Below are 20,504 nucleotides of genomic sequence, written 5' to 3'. Positions count from 1 at the left end.
AATAGTGTGCAAAATGAAAACAAAAGTGAAGGTAGTTGAAGTTGAGAGTAGGCATTAAAAGAGATAGAAGAGAGAGAGAATGGTTTGAATGCACATTTTGAAAGAAGCTGGCTTTAACAAACAGTCGACCTGAAAATTAGGGTTTTTCTGAGAAAAAACCAGTTCGTACGCTAAGCCAGTAATGGAGAGAGAGAGCATGTTTTCTCAATTTCTCTGGTTTCTTTTTTATTTGTGCTTTCAGAGAGAGAGAGAGAGAGGATACACTGGAAATGAGATGGTAGTTGAGGGTATTTATGCCTTGGTGCTATGGAGGTAATAAGAGCAAGGTCTAAAGAGTCTTTACACTTCAAGTCAATTTCTACGGGAGAAATGGATTCTTTTTTCTTTTTTTTTCTTTTTCTAAATTTTATATTTAATGATTCTTAATTAATTCATTATGACAAGATCTTTCCAATCAGATATTTAATTATAGCTCCAAATTCATAGAAGTTTCTTCCTGCTTAAGGGTTTTGATATTGGCATTGGGGCTAAAATGGGAACATGACTTAGGGTTAGGGGTAAAATAGAGGTAAGAAAATATGAAGGAAGGGTAAAAGTGTCATCTGGAAATAGGAGATGAAAACAATGTACACGTTAGGTGATAGTATGGCATAATGTTACCAGATACTAGATAGAGTAGAGTAGAGTAGCTTTTACGATGACGTAAGTCTGTGACACGTGCGGGGCGATGTCGTCACGTGTCTAGATTTAATCTCTTGGAAGAAACCGAAAAATTAAAAAGCATTGGAATTCTACACATCAGGCGCGTGTGGTTTTACTGTTGTTTGCAGGATTTGATGAAGCTTTTTCTCTGTAAAATGTCGATAATGCTCATGCTATTGTGATAGAAAAGTAAAATAGCTTTTCGCTAAATTAATTGTTATGTACTTGTCATTTGTCAACCATGTTTAGGCTTTAATTTTAATGTGAAATTTTTTTTTTTTTTTTTGACATTGTTAATATATGTTGGTTAAAAAGAAAATAAAATAAAATATGAAAAACTATAGAGGCAATTAATTATATTATATAGTTTTATTTTATTTTATTTATAAGAGAATTAATATTAGGTGGAGTTAATTTAGAACTTACTTAAAAGAAGCACATTATTTTCTGATCTACGTCAAATCAAAGCAGTGTTAAAATTGAATGAAGAGCATAGCTGTAATAATATTTGAGGCATATATGGTGACACACACATTCCAGACAAAACTTGATTTTCACCACTGTACCGATGGGTCCACTTTCTATATTATTTTATTTATTTATTTTTAATAATGAATAATGTTAAGTTTACATATGCTTTAAATAATTTTTCAGAGATTTTAAAATTATTGATTGGGTAAAAATTTTGTGACATTTTAATCAGACAAATATTTAAATTTAAAATCTCTAATAATATATCAAGATCTAATATCTATATTGAAATACTTGATAATCTAAATAAGCTTCTTCTACATGATGTCCCATCCCACTTTTTTTTTTTTTTTTTTTGTAACAATGAAAACCCTTAATTTTAATTACTATTTAAAAAATCATCACTGCTTACTACTACAAAGATGCTACTTTTGTTGAAGTCATCTTAAGAATTGTTTTTCCTACTTTTCCTATTGATATATTACTATAATAACACATTAATGTAAAATTTGTAAATTAAAAAATTTAAAAATTGATAAAATACACTTATACAAAATTGTATTATAATGAGAGCTTTGTTATAAGTCCACTTTGATATCGGAAAATTCAACTATAAACTTATGAAACAATATAAATATCACGATTGCAATATAGACAAACCCTTTTATTTATTAAGACACTGTAATCTTGTTAAAGAATCAAGATCTATTTATTACAAAATTTGACATAAATTTAAATTATAATCTCTTTCAAACGTGTATAATATTTTTCTAAATTGATAATATTAAATGTTACCTTTAAATCCTTACCATTAGATTAACAGTAATACTACACTCAAAAACTTTTTTCACAAACTTTCTTTCACAAATGCAACGTATCAGCTCATGATTTGTCAGCTCGCAATGGGTCTCGCTTGTCTAACAATGGGTCTCGTCTGCTCAAATATGAACTGACCAATTATGAGATGTCACATCAATATTTGTGAGAGAAGTTTGTGAAAAGTGTTTGTCGGTCTATCTTTATTTTTAGACTAAATACTACACTCATAAACCCTTCTTAAGATTAAATAGAATGAATGCAAATATTTTGTGTAAAAATTAATTTAAATTAAAAAATTCAAACTTTTATCATGTTGATAGTTTCAAGATTTATGTACACAGAAGAGTAATCTTGGGTGATTCATGTTAATAGTTTCATGTGCTTTAAAATTAAACAAACCCCAGCAATAATCACCTAAATAATTATTTTTTTATTGAGTAAACAACGTTAAACAATATTTTGGTAATTTATTAAAAAAAAAAAAAAAACTTATTTTTATAGTGAAAGCTAGGGGTGGACAAAAAAATATGGTAAAACTAGAACCGATCGGGGTTTTGGTTCCGATTTCTATCTGGAATTGACCCTCACATATGATACTGTACGGTTCCAATTCCAATTCCACTACTATAGGAATCGAAACTGAAATTGAGACTCGGATACTTAACCCGAGATTGAACTGTAATTTTTGTAAAAATTTTCTCGAATGGGGTGGGAAATCCCCCGAAAATATCGGGGATAGGGCTGGGGACAGTCCTCAAAAAAATCCATGCCCCCGGGGACAGGCCGAGGGAGGGGATTGTGCCAATCCCCAGCCCGTCAACCCCGCCCTTATGGAGTCCCACCTTCTTTTATTGAATTCTTTTTTTCTTTGCAAGATTGTATATAAAGTTAGAGTTTAAATCATAGTTTTAAGTAATTTATCTAAATTTATGATATTTATTTTTACAAAAATGCTACGGACATTGAATGTTGGTACCGAAATTTTGCACTGATCTATATGGCATCTGACTCGGACGTGGCCATGTAGGACACAACACAAGTAGTCAGTGAATGAATGGCCGTCCAACAATTATGGATGTCTGTCCATATCTTATTGACGATCGTTCATCACAAATGGACGAGAGTCCAAAAAAATCAATAGACTCTCGTCCCTATATTATGGATAAGAGTCCTTTTACTATGGACGGTTGTCCACATTATATGGACGACCATCTATATAATTTTAAAGCATAAAGTATTGAACGTTAGTCCATCTCAATTTTTTTTTTTTTTAAATTTACAATTTCTTTTTCATGTATAAAAACCTATGGCTTGTCTAAGTCAAAATTTTTAGATGAAATATTCATTTTTTAAAGCACAAAACTTTTACATAAAATAAAGGAAAAAAAAAAAACTTAGATCTTTAAAGTACAAAGTATGGATGCCAGTCCATCTATTGAGGACGGTCGTCCATATACAATGGACAACCATCCAAATGAGATGGACTGGTGTCCATACTCAAATAATTTTTTTTTTTCATTTATAAAAAAAATGCAAGGCAAGAGAGATAGATAAAAAGTACTCACAATGTATAATTTTTTAAAGAAATTTTTTTATTAAACTAAAATTTGGGTATAGACGGCCGTCCATCTTACACAAACAGTCGTCTATTGTATACGGACGCCTGTCCATATAAGATCAATGCCCATCCATTATTTATTTTTAAACTTTTCTGGATGAGCGTCCATCTTATATGGACGCCCGTCCATAGTAAATGGACACCCATCCATTGATATTGTCATGGACGATCGTCCATTCGTGATGAACGATCGTCCATAACATATGGACGGCCGTCCGTATAAGATGGACGATCGTCCATTCACAGAATCAGTATTTTCTGTCCAACGTGGCCGCATCGTAGTGGATACCACGTCGTTCGGTAAAAAATCTCGGTGCACAAATTCGATGTCCTTAACATTAATCTTATTTTTATAATACTTTCTAATGTTTGAATTAAATTTATAGAAAAAATAATTTAAACGAGAGAGTCTAATGATTAAATATATGTATTATTACTTTGTGCATTTCATAAAATAATAATACATGGCCCAAAAATAAATTTGATTAGATTATTATAATTTACCAAACCAATATAAGAATATACACAATTGCTTAACAACTTATAAATTACACAAATTCAATTATCCTTGTAATTAATTAATGAGTCAGTTAAATATGATGTTAAACTTAATCAATGTTGGGAACTTGGGATAATGATATTTGTATCTTTTACAAATGGACTAATTTTATTAATTGTAGTAGAGATATTGTATTATTAATTAATTCATCAATTTACCTAGTAAATTATGTTAAGGTTGAATTTAGTTAGTTAATTTTGTGAAAAATTAATTAATTAACAAAGTTAACTAAGCCTAAGCCGCCATATAATTGAATAATTAATCAATTTATCTAATAAATTATGTTAAGATTAGATATAGATATATTTATTTTATGAAAAATTAATTAATTAACTGGGTTGATTAAGCGAAGTTTTCATACAATTAAATAAGTAATCAATTTAACTAGTAAATTATGTTAAGAGTGAATTTAGTTATATTAATTTTATGAAAAATTAATTAATTAACAAGGCTAACTAAGTCTAAACCTCTATACAATTGAATAATTAATCAATTTATCAAATAAATTATATTAAAATTAGATATAGATATATTTAATTGTGTTCGGGGAAAAATCTCTATGGAGCGAATTTCCCCGCAAAGCCTCGTTCATCGGGTCGGGCTGGGATGGGGATGAGAGTATTCCATCTTTATGGGCCGGGGACGGTCATGAGAGTGGATATCGGGGATGGGGAGTGCGGTCCCAAGCCCTGACCCAGCTCGCGTCCATCCCTAGTTTTAAGTTTTGATTCCAGATATTTAGTAACTAAAATTGACTGGTTCTAGTTCTGGTTCTCATTTCATTCCAGTTCTATGGGATTTAAGCTAATACACAAACTCGTCCACCTCTGGTGAAAGCAACATTGGAAAGAAAAGTAGACAGTTTAGTCAGAAAATAAAATCCACCTCATGGGAACATGTGTCCCTTTGAAACAGAAGAAAGCATGACATGTCAGCGAGGCCGGAAACAGAGAGTGGGGATGCACCTCATGGGAACATGTGTCCCTTTGAAACTTACCCTCTACAACAACAATTTTGGATTCTTTCATTTTCAACCTTTATAACAATTTTATACTTTAAGGGCCCCTGAAAGCTTTCAATCAAATTGGTGTTGTATAAATGTCTAGCAAAAAGTGCAGCAAGTGGCGGAATTCTGCATTTCAGCCATTTGATTTTCTTCAAATGATGAAGCATATACCCCCAATTGGAAAATAACTATTTAAAAATATATATATATCTCATGAATAATCATATTCCAGAATTTCAATATCGGTGGGATCAAAATACCATTCACTTAACTAAAAACCCAAAGTGATAATAACCAACTGATAGATATTTATTGATCAATCTATATAACCGAATCGAAATCAATAGGCTTTTACGATAACCGATAGAGTTTCTATCAAATATAATTTTGTTTTGTTTTATGATTTTATTTGATGGAAACTAATAGAAACCTTATCGGTTATTATAAATCATAGATTGAAATCGATATAGATTGATTCGATAAAAACCCTAATGGTTTTTATTGATTGGTATGGATCCGTTATTATTAGTATCGGTCACTTTTGATTTTTAGTTAAGAAAATGTAATTTGAACTATCTTATGCTAAAATTTTGAAATATGATTACTTTTATGAGAGATTTTACAAATGAGTTTTCTCAACTGAAAAAAAAAAAAAAAAAAAGGTTATTTAATATAATTTAGGATGATATTATCAATTTAAGAAGAATTGAATACTGGGTAGGATGAGGACCAAAGGAATGTGGTATTAAATAAAAAGGAGGCAAACTAGCTCAAAAATTAAGAGATATAAAGACATCAATCATGTGATGTTGGTATTGAAATGAAGCTGGAAAAATGATGAGAGAATCAACATTCAACCAAACTGTGGTGTGGGGCAGACAAAATGATCTGTCGTTTGATTTCATTTTTACGGATTAAAAAACAAAAAAGAAAAAAATTTAGATATTAGCACAAAATTCTAAACCATAGATTTTGATGATTGAATCAATGTGGTTAAGAAGTAATCACACATGTAAATGAGTAATTCCAAATTGCTAATCCCACTTTGGAGATCTTGTGGGCCAAAGCTTTATAACTTATTTTTTTTTTCTTTGGGTTTTTGGCATTTTGTCATGTTACTCTACTGTTTTTTCTCAGAAGTTGTCATCAATAATTGGACACTTGAAATATCACATTTTTAGGAGAAGAAAACAGGTAATTAACAAGAGCAGATACCAGGAATTTCTGGACTCTAAAACAAAAACAAAAGCAAGAGGATGAAGAAGCATCAAATGTTTTAAAGACTGTTTACATGTGCAGGCCAAAGGCCAACTGGATTTTTCTTTATTGTATATGAATCTTATGAGACAACTTTATATCATCTATATGTACTGTGAATCACTTTTTATATTTATGAATTCACATTTTAACAGTTTGTTCCACTTACAAGACAGCTGTGATAAAAAGTACGAGAAAATATAATGGCTTGCTTTTGGTTCAAAATTTTGGGTTTTTGGGAATTTTTTTTGAAAAAAGTTAAAAAAAAGTTGAATTGGGCGGGTATTATGATGTAGGATTTATAAATTAATAAAATACCATATGTGTTTATTTATTTACAAAAACCCCCTTATAGTAAAACATTAAAAGTTAACAAAAACACCCCCAACCCACCCTCAAATACGGACAACCGGCCACTACCGTCAGAGGGTGGCCGAAGTCATCGTATCGGGGCATGACCGACTGGATCTTGTCGGTCTTGCGCCGATATGGCCTTTTCCGACCAGATCCACGGTGGATCTGGTCGGCAAATGCTAGATCTACGGCTAGATCTGGCCATTAACGGCCACATCTGGCCGTATTTGCTCGTCAACGACGGCCAACAAATGGTTGTCGTTGATGGTCAACAACGACTGTTTGTTGGCCGTCGTTACCGACTAGTTATGGCCAAAGATCTGGCCGTCAACAGCCAGATCTTTGGCCTTAGATCTGGCCTTTTCCGGCCAGATCCACGGTGATCTGGCCGGAAAAGGCCAGATCTAAGCACTACCGGCCAGATTCAGCCGGTAGTGCGCCATCCTACAGATTTCGGCCATTTTCCGACAGTGGTGGCTGGAATCTGGTACTTGTGGATTATTGGAGTGTTTTTATAATTTTTTAAAAAATATTTAAGGGTATTTAATTAAATTAACAAATTTAGGGGGTTTAAAAAAATTTGAATAATATTGTGAGTTTTTTGGTATTTTACTGTTTAACTTTTTTGAGAATACTAAAAGTAGTATTCCCAATTGGCAACCAAACGAAGCCAATGATATTTTTCTAATTTATTTATTATTCTAAAACACTCTTCCTTCGTATTATTAGATACTCATGGAATCACACGGGTTTAATTTAACCCATTTTATATAACAGGGGCGTTTGGATCATATAATATTTTATTATAGGGGTATATTATATTAACGGAAAGAAAAATCACCTTAAAAATTACTGGGAATGTTTTGAAAATGTGTTTGGTTGGTTCAAATAAATTAATGAATAATATGTTTGGTTGGGAGGATAAATGAGTGGGTATGTTATATAGATTACTAAATTTCTCTCATTTTTAAATATTAATATAATAGTATTTATTATTATTATTTTTTGAACCATTTTTGAACCCCTTATATTTGAAATTTTGCTAAAACACCCCAACTATATAAAACTTTAATTTATAGCAAAATCATCCCTACCCACCCCAAGCCATTGCCGGCAGCAAGCCACCATCGCCGACTGCCACAGGCAGTAGACAGAATGGTGCACGATTGGCTATATATGGCCGGCCTTGCGTAAAAAAAGCCGAAAATGGCCATGGATCACAAATCCATGGCTGGAAAGCTGCTAGATTATGGACATTGCATGGCCAAAGATTTGGTCGTGAAACGGCCATAGAAACACTAGATCTGGCCGTTATAGATCCATGGCTGGAAAATGCCTTACTGATACATGACCGGTTAGATCCCGCTAGTCGTAAACCATTACAACAACTGACACCGGTGGTCGACGATGGTGAATCAAGGTCAGTAGTGGTCTTGTGTGGCTAGGGTTATTTTGTTAACTTTTAAACTTTTTTGTGGATGAGGTGTTTTAGCTAATTTCTCAAATGTAGGGGGGTTGGGGAATTGTTATTTGGTAGACATTTGAGGGCAACTGTGTCCAAAATGGTTTTTAATTAAAGGCAAAATGGGTAGAAAACTCAAATTACCCCGATAATGTTTTAATAACACCCCATAACAAGGTACTAAGATTACCCTCACATTATCAATAGTAAACACTATTTACAATAAAAGATTATAGTAATATTTTATTACTTGCAAACCAAACATAGGAATCTTGCAAAATAAAGGAAGATTACCACTGTTATCTTATTTACCCCTGATTCAAAAGGCCCCAACAGATATTTTTTTTTCCCTTCAAACTTATAAGGGTGCATTTGGATTGGGGGCATATAAGATAATAGGGGTAATCTTTGTTTAATTTGCATGATTTCAGTGTTTGGTTTGTAAGTAATAAAATATTATGGGTATCTTTTATTGCAAATATGGGCCGTTTGGATCGGAGGTATAAAAGATAATAGGGGTAATCTTTGTTTATTTTGTAAGATTCCTGTGTTTGGTTTGCAAGTAATAAAATATTACGGTAATCTTTTATTGCAAATAATGTTTACTTTTGGTAATGTGGAGGGTAATCTTATTACCTTATTAAGGGGTATTATTAAAATACTACCGGGTTAATATGATTTTTCTATCCATTTTGTCTTTAATTAAAAATCTTTTCTGACACAATTGTCCTCAAATGTCTACCAAATAATAATTAACCAACCCTCATACATTTAAGAAATTAGCTAAAACACCACAGCTACAAAAAAGTTTAAAAGTTAACAAAATACCCCCAACCACCCAAAACCATCGCCGGCCGTGACTTACCATAGCCCGTCGCCAACGTTAGTTGGATTGGTGGATTTGGCCGATCATGCGCCAATAAGGCCTTTTCTAGCCATGGATCACAAATTCATGGCCGGAAACGGCCAGATCTAGCATTTCTATGGCCGTTTCACGACCAAAGATGTGGTCATGAAACGGTGACAGATCTGGCCGTGAAAATGGCATGGCCAAAGATCTGGCATTTTCGCGGCTAGATCTGTGGCCGTTTCATGACCACATTTTTTGTTGTGAAATGACCATAGATCTGACCGTTTTCTGGCAATGGATTACATTTCCAGCTTTGTTGATGCATGGTCGGCCATATACGGCAAGTCATGCGCCATTCTATCGACGACAGCTGTGGTAGTGGCTAGCTACCGGTAGTGGCTTGGGGTGGGTGGGGGTGATTTTGCTATAAATTAAAGTTTTATATGACTGGAGAGTTTTAGCAAAATTTCAAATGTAGGGGGTTAAAAGAAATGATTCAAAAAATAATAATAAAAAAAAATACTATTATACAGTATTAATATTTAAAAAGGAGGGTAATTTAGTAATCTATATAACATACTCACCCATTTATCCTTCCAATCAAACATATTATTCACCAATTTCATTTCTAGTAATTTTTAAGGTGATCTATCTTTCTATTAATATAGCATCCCCTATAATAAAATATTCTATGATCCAAACGCCCCCTAAATGAATTAAAATTAACTTAAACCTATTTCCCTTTTGTCTTATGTGGGAAATGGATTTTGATTAAGACTTTTTTTTTTTTTATACACAGTAAATAAAAGATATTTGCATATAAAAAGGAAGTTTTTAAATATCCTATTTGAATGTATGACACTTTATAAAAAGAGGAGGGATGATCATCATTGTATGATCCACATTTAACAAGATAAATATGCTTTTCACATACATATTCAAATATAAAGTATAGTATAATTGGTAAATAAATATATGAGCAAATATAGGAAGACAATGCATTTATAAAAAGTTCATATATAATTAATGAAGTGAAGGAAGTATCGTAAGAAAGTAGCATAACTGAGAACACCCCGCCTTATTCCCGCTGAATTGTTAGGCCGACAATCGGACAAACTATGTCACACACAGACGACACAAACTCTACACCAACGTTTTCATATAATTAATTAATTAATTAAACATGCAGTATTAGTTGAAACTTATTTATTAAATTCAATATAATATAATACATTACTTGCAATAAAATAAATAAAATGTAAATGCAAAAGTCAAGAACTTGATACAATATAAGGACTGTAACAAGTAAACCCAAAAGAAATAAAAATAAAAATTTATAGGGAATGCAAACAGGAAAGGGAATCCGAGTTGAGTTGAGTTCCTCTTTCTTGGTACCATAAGCTGTTGAGATTGTTTCTGTCTGCCTCATTTTATACTATAATAAGTTTTAGTTCTACATATTCTGTCCCACCATCTTATATAAACAATTCTATTATTTAATTTAATTTAATTATTTTTGGGTGAATAATTCATTTTATTTCAATCAAAATTCTCTCCGACGACTTCGCATTTTAATTCCTAGAAATCTCCTGTAGATAAACAATTACTAAGAGACAAAACTTAATGAATATAATTAATTTGGTTAAATCATAGATCAGATTTATGATAAATTATTAATAAGTTATACATTATCATTTATTATAAGATAAAGTATATATGTTAATAGAATGGTTACGTGAGAGTATATTTCGAGATAAAATCAAATTTAATGGCTAAGCCAAGAGATAAGTAGCTCTTTAGGATAGCAAATTTCGAGATAAACGCTAATTATGTAACAACATGATCTCATCAACACAATTTTGTTTCCTAAATTTATACTTGAAATACTCCTCGTGAGGAATATTATTATTTTATTTGATGTAGGATTATTTTTTATTTTTTATTTTTGGTAATCGAAAATGTTTGGACCAGTTTGTGTACACCTTAATTAATCCTTAAAGATCTTAAAACTATCTGTTAGATAAGAGTCCCAGTGACCACCCCATTAATAGCATTGGGGGTTGAACTTAGGAGAACGTGTTAGATCATCATCTTGATATTTTATTGTTAAGCGAACTCGAACTTAAAAGATCATGTTAAATCCTTCTTTGCTCTTTTACTATCAGTAGTTTTTGTTGACGCTATATATTACGCACTTATTTTAATTCTCATTATAGAGTAAGAGTAAACAAATAAGAAGCCAAATGAATATGGGTAATCCAATAGCTATATTTTACTTTTATGAAGCATTTACAATCAATTCAAATTCACTTTGTGCATGGTGAATTCTCTATTTAGCATTATTAATTTTCGGGACTTTCGTTCTCTATTTTGAATGTAAATCCAACTGTTGTTCACTGGTTTAGGAACTTAATTAATAAATCAATGTCAGTTTATGGTATTTGTATATTATGTCCTGATTTTTCTAATAATAAAATTTTTATGACATTTACAGATGGAGGGCAAGATTCCATCAACTTAGGTTTAACAAATTTCTTCTTTTTTTTCTTTGTGATACATAATCTTATTAATGTTGATGTTTGATATGGTTTCCCTGTTTCAATAAATTGAGGATTTGGGTAAATTATTGTTAAGGTAAGTAGCTCTTTTGTATAGCCAATTCCGAGATAGATCCCTGAAGAAACGATATATAGATTCTTATATATATATACACACTCCAACCCTATACGGAAAAAACAAATCTCGAATAGTGGCTTAGGATCTAATTAATGATAAAGAAAATGCTTTCATTAATTTCTAATTGTTTGAATAAGAGAAAAAGTAGGAGAAAATAGGGATTTTCTAATTGTCAATAATTTTCTAATTCATCCATTTTAAGTGTTTATAGGTTGAAGTAAGAGGAGAAAGGGTGCTTAGTTGTTGCAAATTTGACTATTTCTTCACAACTTTGCGAAGTCTTGCAGCATTTTTTTTTTAAATTAGTGAGAACAAAATTAGAATTGCATGATTTTTGTTACAAGAATAATGCCCCTCTTTTTCGTAACAAATCCCTACTTTGATTCAACCAGAACTAATTTAATTTGCTTTGACTAATAAGATTTCTTGGAGAAATAAGAAGTAAATCAAATCTCACACCTTTATATCTAAACATTAACCCAATCCATGCTTATTTAAAATATGAGTAATTTAATGCCAAATTTACAACTTAGAAACTTCAATCTATGATTTAAGGTATCCCTTCATTCGTTAAAAATGGGAATTTGTTAAAACTCTATTCAGTTTGATATTGTTTAAATTTTTTAAATTTTAGTCGAGACAAGTCGATCTTAAATTAGATTCAATGAGATTTCAGTCTGATTTCCGGTGAATCCAATTAATTACTATGAATGAAAATCAATATGTTTTGTCAAAGAGAATGAAAACAATGGAACTTAAAGCCACAAGGGCAAGAAGTTATGAAAGATAATCAATTGAGTTGGTGGTCGCATGTGAAAGAGTTCATGGACTCTTTTTAACGCAGCGAAATGGTTATGGATGGGAGTTAAACCAATTTGCTTGATGATAAGAAAACAACAATAAAATCAATCAACTATGAACATAAGAGTAAAGCACACAATGAGATATATGGTTTGACTAAAACCACTTTTATCCTACATCCATGGAATCTAGTCCATATGTAATACCCCCCTCCAGCCGGGTACCCTCTAAGTATTCCATTAGGATGGAAAGTTAGAGAATTCACGCCTGGAAGGTTGTATAGTTTAAAACGTAAATCCTGGTAACAAACATGTACTATATGAAAATAAATAAATAAAAACTTCTCCTCTCATTTACATTACTTTCTTAATCAACTTGTCAAAATATGAATATATATAAAAAATATAGTTTAAAGAAAACAACAACATCAATTGTTTAATAGCGGAAGCAAATATAAAATATCTCCCATCATTTATAAGCAAAACATATTTATTATTTCATACAACTTAGATTATAAACATTAAACTGTATACATTAAATTCAAAAGCAACATCCTTTATATAACATCATAAGTTTAATTATAACAAAAGTTAACATGCATGCCCCCAAGCCTCCTTGACTGCCGCTCGCCGTTACCGCTTTAACCATTACCTGCAAAACATGGAAACTAGGGAAATGAGTGCTAATCACTCAGTAAGGGTATCGATCATTTAACCCTTTGTAACATTCTTAAACTTAGAAAGCATCTTATTTACTTGTACATGAACCAAACATTAATAACATAAAAGTAATATAATATAGTATATTCAATCCATATCATAATGCATAATGTAATTCATGTAATGCTTTCCTTTAATGTTCATGAATAATGCACATAAATGCCATGCATGTATAAATACATTTTTCTTTGAAAACTTTTTTACTGTCTGCCGATCGGACTAAGTTGAGGCATGGATTATAGAACCTTTGGCCGAATAGCTAACCTTAACTTATAACACAGTCCCCATGGTCATGCACGCTATGGATTGTTCATTTCTTTTGGTCTAGACATGTGCATGAGTGAGCTCAGGTTCCCCATAACATGCCAACAACTTCCATAAAATTTACACAGTGGCGGATTTAATTAATGACTAGTGGGGACCACGACCCCCATCAAACTTCAAAAAATTTCAGATTCTATATATATTTATATTTATTTGCATTTAGCCACTATAAGACTTTGACATTTTGCCCCCCTATAGAACTTTGACATTTTGGGAAAAGAACAGATTTTGTTTTTGATTTTTGAACTCTTACTAGTTACCAGAACAACAACGCACGCCAAGAACCTCTCTTCCCTCTTTTTCTCATGGTGCAGGTGCTCTAAAGACTAAACTCTCAAGTCTCTCTCATCGAACTCTCCTTCCAAGTCTCAACCAATAGTACTTTTCATCAATTTATCAAAAGGTGACGTCCCTAATCCTAAATCCCTAATTTTCTCTATTCAATCGATGTTTTACAGTTTTAGAACTTTTGTTATTGCATTCTTCCAATAAAATTGAGTATTATATATTTAGAATCTGAGATTTGAAGTATAACTAAACCTGAATCCTGCTCCTAATGGCCAACCAGAGTCGTTGAAAGGGCCCTTACCATTTAGCCAATGCGGCAATGCCCAGATGTCCCCACGACTACTCGTGAATTTTGAGAGACAAGAGTGATCCTGTAAACCTATTGGCAACCCACACTAGCTGACACCAGCCATCAGAAGTCTCTCTACAGACTACAGTACCTTTCCCCTGTTGTTTCTCCCTTATAGTAAAATATTCCTAAGAAGCAATATGTCTCAGTAAGAAACTAAGAGTAGTGTAAAAGATTCCAAGCCTGAATTTCCTATATAGTATAATATTCTTAATTAAATGATTTTAAGAGATAATGTTATCCATAAATCAAATTGAATGATTTAGTGATGATATCTTTATGTTCATGAGATGACAATGAATTATGTGGCTGTTTATAATTAGGCTGTTTGTTGTTGATTATTGTTTATGTTTAGTAAAAAAACAACCCAATATATATATATATATATATAAGAACCTATCCTTTTGCTGTATCAAATAAATTATAAGTTATATGGTTTGTGGTCCCTTGATGTTTGTTTGTGGTTTGTGGTGCCTTGATGTTTTCTTTATTGCTTCTCTAATGTTTGTAAGGCCATCACATTTTTATTGTTAAACAAAGTACAAATCAGTTTCAAATATTTTTTCTTGTTGCAGGGAGATCTTTGTCTATTCTTGAAAAGAAAATGAGCACTCAAACAATCTATAGCTGTGAGAATACTTGATACATATATGATATATCAGAACATTGGCACAAATAAATACAAACATAATCCAGGGACCACAAAGCACAAATATGGCAAAACAAAGCACAAAAATGGCAAAGGGCTATTGACTTGCATTAAATAAAATACATAAGATTTTTTCAAAACCTCAATGATAACATGTCAAATGAAAGTTACTACAAAAACTTACTAAAACTTATTATTAACATAAACAACTAATTATTTCTAGAACTTATTACAAAAACTTATTATCAACACACACACACACACACACACAAAGAAACTTAAAAGATGCATATTTAAGATTTTTAATCAAGCACAATGAAAAAAAGGACAAAAAAATATTAGTTCTTTCTTGACAATGTCAAAAACTTTTAAAACTTTATAAACATAAACAACTAATTATTTATTGTTTGTAAAGATTAGCTTGAGAAATCATTGTTTATGTATCTTTTCTTTCATCCTCATTAAATTACTTGACTAAATCAAATTTTATAAAAAGAGTTGACTTCTTTTTTTCTATAAATATGCATGATTCATGTTAAATGAGTCTAAAAGGAATTCAAACCCACAAAATGTCCCATTCTTGTTGTCTTTCCATTACTATGTATGTAAATCACTATGGGTTACTATGTATGTCTTATTGTTTTTCCATTACTATGTATGTAAATCACTATAGGTTATTATTCTTGTACAATTTCTTATTGTTTTATTTGTTTAGAACTTCTTATTAGGTATGCAATATGGATAAATTTCTCAAAAGAAAATCAGCAATAGAACAATCATCCTCATCAGTCCAAGAAAGTAAAGCTAGTGATAAAGAAAATGATCCATTAAAAGAAAGTCATGTAGAACTAGAAGCCATCTTGAAAGATCTTCCATCTGATCCAGCTCTACGACCTAAAATCAATCATTATCATCGTAATTATAGGGATGCAATTCGAAGATTGTACTTGCAAAAGAGTTGTTGCCAGCCTCGAAATCATGCATTTCCACTGACAAAATTTGGAAAAGGATATCGTCGATTTAATCTTGCTTGGTTTGATGTGTATGGCGATTGGCTTGAGTATAGTGTGACCAAAGATGCTGCATTCTGTTTGTATTGTTATCTTCTTAGACCTGCCATTATAAGCCAAGCTGGTAGTGACGCTTTTATTAGTGAATGATTTTGTAATTGGAAGAAACTAGAACACTCTCAAATTCATGTCGGCCAGCCAAATAGTGCTCATAACCAAGCACGACAGAGTTGTGTGAATTTAATGAATCAAAAGTAACATATCGAAGTGGCTCTATCTAAGCAATCAGATCAAGTTAGGACTGCATGCCGAACTCGCTTGATTGCATCCATTGTTTGCATTAGATTTCTTTTGCGTCAAGGGTTGGCATTTCGTGGTCATGATGAAACTGAAGACTCGAAGAACCAAGGTAACTTTCTCGGACTTCTTCATTTTCTAGCTCAGCATAATGAACATTTTAAGAGTGTTGTTTTGAAGAATGCACCTGAGAATCTTAAATTGACAGCGCCAGTGATTCAGAAAGATATTGTGAATGCTGCGGCAAATGAAACGACAAAAGCTATCATTAGTGATTTTGGAGATGACATATTTTCAGTTTTGATTGATGAGTCTTGTGATGTGTCAATTAAAGAACAAATGGCTATTGCCATACGTTATGTAGATAAAAAGGGTCATGTACTTGAGTGATTTCTTGGCATTGTACATGTTAGTGACACAATTGCAGTATCACTTAAGGTGGCTCTTGAGTCATTATTTTGTCAACATGGATTGAGTTTGTCAAGATTACGTGGACAAGGTTATGACGGGACAAGTAATATGCAGTGAGAATTTAATGGTCTAAAAAGTTTGATTTTGAGGGAGAATGAATATGCTTATTATGTTCACTGTTTTGCTTACCAACTTCAGTTGACACTAGTAGTCGTTGCAAAAAATCACATTTTTGTTGCTTCGTTTTTTAGCTTGGTTACTAATTTGATAAATGTGTTGGAGGTTCATGCAAGCGTTGAGACATGCTTCGGGAGAGCCAAGTTAATAAACTTGTTGAAACACTAAAAATTGGTGAAGTTAGCAAGGGACGAGGTTTGAATCAAGAGACAAGTCTAAAATGAGCTGGTGATACACGTTGGGGCTCGTATTATTATACATCGATCAACTTAATCCTTTTGTTATCCTTTGTGGGCGATGTGCTTAAGGTTATTGAAGAAGATGGTTTAAATCTTGAACAAAAGGGTGAAGTATGTAATCTATTAGATTTAATCTATTCCTTTGATTTTGTATTTAACTTACATATGATGAAAAGTATATTGGCAATTACTAATGAGTTGTCACAAGTATTGTAGAGAAAAGATCAAGACATTGTAAATGCTATAGCCCTAGTTAAAGTTTCCAAACAACAGTTACAATTATTGAGAGATGAAGGATGGGAATATTTGTTGAGTGAAGTTTCTTCATTTTGCCAAAAGCATGATATTTCCATTTTCAATATGGATGATATGTTTGCAATTCGAGGGCGGCTATGATGAACAGTTGAGCACATGACAAATTTGCATCACTATCGAGTTGAATTGTTTTATACTGTGATAGACATGCAACTTCAAGAACTTAACACTCGTTTCACTGAAGTTAGTACTGAGCTGCTTCTTTGTATGGCATCTTTAGATCCAAGTAATTCATTCTCTGCTTTTGACAAGCATAAGTTGATCTGTTTTGCCCAGTTTTATCCATATGATTTTTCTGCATTTGAGTTGATGGTACTTGAGAACCAGGCTGAGACTTATGTTATTGACATGCGTTCTTGTGATGAATTTTCTAAGTTACAAGGAATTTGTGATTTGGCTAAGAATTTAGTTTGGTTTAAAAAAGACATTTTGTATCCATTGGTGTATAAGCTTGTGAAACTTGCATCGGTTTTACCAGTTGAAACTGCGACTGTTGAAAGGGCTTTTTCTGCAATGAATCTTGCGAAAAGTCGGTTACGTAATCGAATGGGAGATCAATGGATGAATGATTGTTTGGTTACCTATATTGAGAAAGATTATTTGACACAATTGATGATGAGATGATTATCCAAAGTTTTTAGAATATGAAAACTCGTCAAGGACAATTGTAGAAAAAATGTGTTTTTTGAAGATATGTATTTGTATTTTGTAACTTTTTGTTGAAGCTCATCCTAATGAAAAAAAAAGTATGGTTATGATTGGTTTAAATTTTTTTTTTTTTTTTGTTTATTTTTTGCCCCCATTGAGTGAAATTCCTGGATCTGCCACTGAATTTACAAATTATATTCTTCACAAAAATGCATGTCTATGTACCTTGGAAGCATTTTGCTCAAACTTGGGATCAAGTCCCCCTTTTTTCATCATTAATATGCTTGACATGCTTCATTCTTTTAAAAACATACACTTTTCATATATGAACATATCATTTCATCATGGTCATTTTGTGGATGCATAACAAATTCATAGAAACATATCATACTTAGGATTGTTTATACATACACAAGCTCATACTTAGGTAATACATAACATATTACACACAACCTCCATGGTCATTCATTACATCAAATATATATGTGCATACAATCATTAAATAATCACAAAGATCACTCATTCAAACATGCTTCAAAACCCTTTAAGCATTATTTCCATACTTGGAATCAATCATGGATTATTAGGCTAAAAATAAATTAAGAAATTGGAAGCACTTTTGAGGTATTCATTCTGCACAGGTCATATTCAAGAAGGCATATCTTGAGTTATACACATCAGATTGATATGATCTTGGTCTTGTTTTAAAGATTAGAGAAAGGGCTACAACTTTTATGTTTAGGTCTCAACCAGTTCGATAGGTAAGATGCCCAAAAATCACTCAGAAGGCCACGGATTTGACAATGGCAACCATGGTAACATGCTTATTTTAAGGCCTTTCCATACCTATTTACCTCCACTTACTCCCTAACCTTTCCTAACCATTCTCCCCTGTGAAAACATGTTAAATGATCAATAATAACCTCCCTTGTAATATGTTAAAAACTCATGACACAACTAATTCCATTGATTGTCATCGAACTTTAATTTTCTACAATTCACATATAAATCCATCAATTGCAAATTATAGCATCAAACCAAGCTCAATTTATTTTGTGTAACAAGAATTAAGGTTCCCTAATACTAAACCTAGAAACCTAATTCTTATTTCATATTAAAGGGAGGTTTCCCTTACCTTGTGTGAAGAAACCACACTTCTTTGCAAATTTCCTCCTCCTTATCTCCAATTGACTCTTTATCCTAACATAAATTATAAGAAAACTTCAATAACTTGAAATACATAATATTTATATAAGATAAGGAGTTGAAATTTACCTCCTAATATCCTTAATAAAGGAAGAAGTATAAGACACTTGAAAGATTACAACTAGGAGACTTGAAATTTTAATGGAGGAAATAGAATTAATGGAGAAGTATTGAAGAAGATTATGGAATATTGTAGAAAAATTGAAGAAGATAATGGAAAGTGGAATAATACATGTGTTGGCCGACTCATACCAACTAAAATCAAGATTTTTTTTGCAAAAATTACTCATTTGTCTTTTGCATTTAATGACTTATAACATTATTTCCCTTTTTGCCCTTAATAATTTTCTTTTAATTACTCCTTAATCCTTCATCATCTTTATCTTGTCAAGCCAACAAAATATCATCATTCTTTTACCACTTTACCCCTAAAGCATGTGCATGGTAGTTAACTTAGTACATAAAAATGAAAAGACTATTTTACCCTTGGATGTATTGGTGGGGTTTACACCATATTGAAGCTAATCCACTATAATAAACATTCATAGTTCAATTATAGAGCCAAAGTTAAGCATCAGTTGTAAAACACTCCCTGTTATCACAACACTTCAACTTCACCCTCTGGTTGAACTTCGTTCTACGACGATTAGCTTTACTCTAAGAATCCTCATGGATAGCGTGAGCTCCCCTCAAGCTTCAATGGTTGAAGCTTCCCTTCAACTCCATGGCTTGAACTCCCTTTAAGCTCTTCAATCAAGGAGCCAAGTTCCTACTCTAAAGAACAAAGAACGTGATTGATAAAATAAATCACAATAAAGAGAACCTCAAACAAAATGAACTCTGAAAGTTTCAGAGCATTAATGGAAGTTCAGAATATCAGGTCTAAGGAAACGCAAGGAAGAAGATGAACTTTATATATCCTTGCAAGAACCAATTTCCATCGTACATGTGTCCAACACTTTTAAACAAACTTTCTTGGACCACTCTTGAAGAGAGTGGCACCTGCAAAGTAACATAACAATGCAAATATCATGCATAAAAATAAAATTTGATAAGCAAAAATAAAGTGCCACTTGCATTGAGAAAGACGTTCAACAAAATGTTTGTGCAGAAAGAAAAAATGTGCCCACATATTTTGCTCAACACAAACAAGGTGAACAAAATAAAGTGTGCAACATTTAACAAGATATTACAACATATGCAAACCAATAAATGAATTCACAATTGTGCTAACATAAAACAAATATGCACACGAAGTTCATAAGATAACAATAAAACTTTACAATCTCCCCCTTTG

General features: G+C 32.0%; 1 pseudogene; it reads left to right on the top strand.

The window, feature by feature from the left end:
* The first annotated feature begins 15,641 nt into the window (after positions 1-15,641).
* LOC116133926 lies at positions 15,642-16,967 on the top strand (annotated as a pseudogene).
* Positions 16,968-20,504: the final 3,537 nt, after the last annotated feature.

Source organism: Pistacia vera, unplaced genomic scaffold, assembly GCF_008641045.1.
Source record: "Pistacia vera cultivar Batoury unplaced genomic scaffold, PisVer_v2 Contig108, whole genome shotgun sequence".
NCBI classification, from domain to species: domain Eukaryota; kingdom Viridiplantae; phylum Streptophyta; class Magnoliopsida; order Sapindales; family Anacardiaceae; genus Pistacia; species Pistacia vera.
This window is presented reverse-complemented; position numbering and strand designations above follow the sequence as displayed.